The following is a 5,232-nucleotide window of genomic DNA, read 5'->3' on the forward strand; positions in this document are numbered from 1 at the left end:
TCTGGTTTAAGTCTTATGTCTGTTAGTTTTGTGTCTATTAATAAATAATTCATTCTATAATAGACTGAATCAGCCTTTATTAAAGAACTTGTGAATGAGAGTGGGTCTTGGGGTGCTGGTCACCTCAGGAACATGACTGCCTGCTGCCAGAGGCCTGGGCAAAAGGCAGGGACTGATTTAAACCTACATCATCCATTCATAACAATAAGCCTATCTAGCACAGGTACTTAGGTCCAAATTCATCCCACTTAATTTTAGGCCTCAAATTTAAAAGCATATTTACTTATGTTTCATCTGTGCTCAGTGTATACCTGAAGATGCTGAAGCATGCTCAGATGAAGCTGAAGAGGGTAATACACCCTACCAGGATTAGTAAGGAAATCCTAAACAAGTTTGAATTCAGTACTTTCCAATCCAGTGTTGACACCTTATCACCAGGTTACTCAGACAAGATCCCTCTTGCTGCCTTTCCATTTCGTTTTGTCCAGACGCTCAGTGTGCAGCGCCCCAACTTCAACAGGAGGAACGAACATTGCTCTCTGCCACTGTAGCTTTGTGGTAATGTCATGCTCCTACCGCAAATATTTGAGATTCCTTTCTCCCATAGAGGTAGACCTGGAGATAGACCTTCATCTACCATTTTGTTGATACCTTCTATCCTATTTCCAGGAAGTTATTTTGGAGGATAAAATAAGGTGGTAGAAGGATTTGTGCTGGATGTTCTTTTTATTTATCTTTGTTCTACAACATGCATGGTTAAAAACCTGTGACTGTTGTGTGTTTTCCTTGTTCAGCTGTTGGTACTTTGATTCAATAGAAACTTCCTCTCTTTACCTTCCCAGAAGTCAGCTAAGAGAGGTCTACTGGAGAGAAGAGCCAAGAGCAGAAGAAGAAGTGACAGGGTGAGTTGGGGTTTGCAGTATAAGCAGAGACAAGGAGGCATTGAACAGAGGCCCAGACCTCAGCGGACCAGGAAGCAAAAACATTCTGTTACTTTGAGATGACTGTGTAGAGTTTTTGAACCCAGGGAACCAGTAGAAGTTACTGGAGGAAGGCTGAGGCAACGATACACTGGACATAGAAAGTAGGAAATTAGAGTACTTCAAAAAAATTTCTCTGCTAAAATAAAATATTCCTTTCAGGTAGTTATAGAGAGCAATAAGGTCCCCCCCCACCCTCCTTTTCTCCAGGCTGAAAACCCCAGCTCCCTCAGCCATTCTTCATAGGATTCTTGTTCCAGACCCTTCATTGACCTTGTTGTCCTTCCCTAGACAATTACAAGATGATGCAAGAACACTGACTCCTGTGCACACTTTATGTTGTTTGGATACTGCTAAGTAGCAAAGGAAATGGAAATTCTTAAAGTTTCTTATTTTTGTGAGTCAAGGTGTATTAAAGATTTGTGATATACAGACATGATAGGGAGAAAAAGATTCCTTGACTACTATTGAAACATTAGAAGTTTAACCAATACTCTATTATTTATATAACATTTTCAGGTGTTAAAATTTATATATATATGTGAAATTTATATTAGGGTTTATGTGACAATAAAAACTTCTCTTTAAGTTGAATGTTAGGCTGCATCATTTTATAATTATAGCATGGAGAAAATTAATTTTATTAGCCCTAGAATTTGTTTTGTTAAGTTTTTGCTGAGAGTTATTAAGAACCACTCAATATCAGAGAAAGCTGATAAATTCAGAATACATTGCTTGCTTATTGTCATCAGTCTTTTAATAAAGCTTTTTTTACACTGAGGCTATTTATTTGATTAATATACTCCAGATCTTGGTGTAAATTTTGTTCCTAGGCAATATGCTTACTTGTCCTTTGCCATTTTCTTTTCAATTTTAAGTTTCTTTTGCCTTAGTTCAAAGGAACTTGCGACTTTTGTGTATGATTTCAGGGCACTGTAAAATCATATTAATCTATTTTTGAGAATGGGAAAATCTAAATCTCATCTAAATTGTATCATCCACTGGCATAACAAAGTTGTAAAATCGTAAAAATAAAAGCTAAAATATTAAGGAAAAGGCACAAGCAACAAGGAAACTTGCACAGCTGCTCCAAAAAGGTTCCTACTAAAGTGGAGTACAGGTTATTCCTTGTGTATGTTTTTTTTCCTGCATTTTCTTTGTGGCTGGGATGTAATGCCATTCAGTTCTTTAAAAATCGCTGCTAATCTGATTTAATGATTTTGTGATGTCATTTATGTTACTGTGCCTGACATTGACATTAAAACCTTTTCTGTTTAGATTTTCACAAACTGAATTTTGTGTCTTGTCAGTCTTTATAACATTATTAAAAATGTGTAAAATAGGCCAGAACCTTTTAGTCTTTGATGGATGTTTGGAACTGGGAAATGAGATATGACCTGCATGATACAGAGTGGAATTCAATAGAGTTAACAGAGCTGAAGATATCTGTTTGAAAGAAAATTAAAGAATATTCATTCCACATATTATGTTTTAATAAAAGATTAATCTTGGCTTTGTGTAAGTCAGCATAGATTCCAAGAGAATACCAAGAGAGGTCTGAGGAGCTCTGGCTGTTAATTGACAGCCTTCAGAATTAGCAGCTTCAACCTTTTGTTTTCTTTGTCTTTCCTATGGAGTATGTGTGTGATTGTAAAAACAACAAAATCTGTTGTCTGTATTTTATTCTATGATTACATTACTATTTTAAGACAGATAAAAAGTCTGATTTGAGTCTGATTTCTTCATATTTTGTTCCAGGTACAATGGTTATAAACGGATTAAATGATGCAATTCATCACAAATCAGGTTTCTCTGGTTTTGTGTTGTAAGCAGTGTAAACAAAGTGCATATCAGTATCAAAGGTGCTTAGGTCCATATTTTACAGCAAGTATTCAGATTCATGATTGAGAGAAGAGGTTCTCTTTCTCATCCTGGATATTCAAGGCTCATTTTGAGCTTATTTATCCAATTCTATTCTAGGCTAACTGGCTGAAGTTTGCAATTAGATGATGAAAGCTCTGAGTTATATGAAATGAGATAATAATGTTTAACCAGAAATCATATTCTGATATTAAGCTGTGATTTTGGGTGAGGGATTTAAAGCAAGCAAAAAAAAAAAGCTTATTTGTTTTAACTCTGACCGTGTTATTCTAGACCCTCTTTCTCTTGTTTTCACGTTCATTTCCTGCTTTTCGGTTTTATTACTATAGATGCTTGCAATAACTATTGGCATCTTTGAGTCCAGTAAGTCAAAATGGTGGCTTTAAAAGCTACTTTTTACAGGGATTATAAGATGTAGAACAGAACAGAAAATAAGATATTTTCTGGTAAGCACTGATTGTGCTAAGATGAAGTCACTTCTTACACATTTTTGAGTTGTCCAATATTCTAATGCCATTTTATTCCATTACCTCAGCACTATGTAATTCTTACCTTCATGCTCACTATACACAAGGCCATCTCATGATGAGCTGGCTAATTTAAACCAAGAACCTGGTTACTGGACATAATGCTTGTGTTGACCCACTGTTTTTTAGTGTCTATAGCAATTTTTTTCTCATTGTTTCACATCTCAGTACTAATTCTGACTGTAATTCTTACAATTATTTTAAACAACTCTGCAATCTAACTGAAAAACCCAGGGCTAATTATGACTTGGGGCTTCTTTTTGTTTCAAAAGTGAGTTTATGAAAGTTTTGATATGGCTGAACAATTAAATGCCAGCTAACCGTGGCTTGTTCTTGTTTTGTGTAGTTGTGTGCAGCACTCGCCATCCATCTAGCAGCAACAGTGCAGATACAGTTTTGTGCTGGTTTTACTGCTTCGATTCTCTCTCTCATCCCACTGACGGGTGTTTGAGTGGCTGCATGGTGCTGAGTTGCCAGCTGGTGTTAAACCATGACAAATTTTAATTCACCTTCTGCCTGGCTGATGCTGATAATGATCTTTAAACCAAGAAATCTTGATTGCAGATTTTCTCCAGTTCAGTAAAGGATTTTTTTTTCATAGTTTACCATATCTTTCTGTCTCTTGCTAGAGGTGAGGTTGTAATGGGGTTGTAGCCTTTCTTTTCTGTAACTACTGCTTGGGCTAGTATGGAATAACCTATGGAATAGTTGCACAAAATGGAAGTGTAGCATTTAATGTCTTGGGTTTTGATGTCATGGACATGCATGTCTTTTGAAAAAAATGCAGGCTGTTAGTCTTTGATCCTACAAACTCTCCCAAATGAGCTACTCCAGGGTTTTAAGGCCTTCAGAGGTAAGCAGGTTGATACAGGATTAGCATATAAATATGGGTTTTCTGTGTTCTGACGTTTATCTTTATTATTCCATATTGTGCAGCAAGGAAAAATGCCAGGGTAAGATCCAATCCAGTTAGGACTAAAATGTGGGTGCCAGGGCAGAAAAGTGACATGCCGGCTGTCAGAGATATATCAGCTTTAGTGAAAATGTCTGCCAGAAGCATCTTGGGTCGCTTAAAGCCTCATAAAAATAGTAATTACTATTACATTTTTAATAGAAAACAAAAATCATAGAAATTTATGCATACAACTGCTTTAATTAGATGCATAAATACGATGTGGAGAGTATTGCAAAATATTTTGGGACTGCAGCTCTAGGAGGTATCAATTTAGGTTTCTTCCTACAGTTTGGTAACCTATTTTATTTACTGTCTTAAATCAGCTTTCTCACTCTCTTGCTGGACTCAATATTTAGGTATTAAACAAAAAAAATATTAAAAGGCATTAAATGTATTTATTCCTGTTTCTTACATTATTGATCCATGATGACTTGAGGAAAGAACAGGGCAACCATCAGGAATGTAATCTAATTCAGTTTTATTGAAGTAAAAATCACACTTAATTAGAAATCATTTTCTTTCCTGCATCACTCACTTCCTTTAGAAAAAAGAGAAGTAAAACAAGTTCACTTTCTACTCAAATCATCTGGATTCCTTGGATTGATTCAGCGATCATACTATATGCCAGGAATTTGTAAAGAATTCTATACATAATCAGTGTCATGTTCTTTTTATTCATAACAAGATGAAAAGACCTGGCAAAATGAATTTAATGTGGTTCTTCAAAGCAAGTAATATGCTGCTAGTTGACATGTAACTTGCTACATCAATTTGGATTTTATGCATTAAGACTAGGGAACAATGACACACTACTTGTGCTTACATTACATCAAGCTGTACCACATTCATACTAGATATGTGGCGAATTAATCTGTTGCAGTTTTTCTAC

Source organism: Corvus brachyrhynchos, unplaced genomic scaffold (assembly GCF_000691975.1).
Source record: "Corvus brachyrhynchos isolate BGI_N302 unplaced genomic scaffold, ASM69197v1 scaffold244, whole genome shotgun sequence".
In the NCBI taxonomy this organism is placed as follows: Eukaryota; Metazoa; Chordata; class Aves; order Passeriformes; family Corvidae; genus Corvus; species Corvus brachyrhynchos.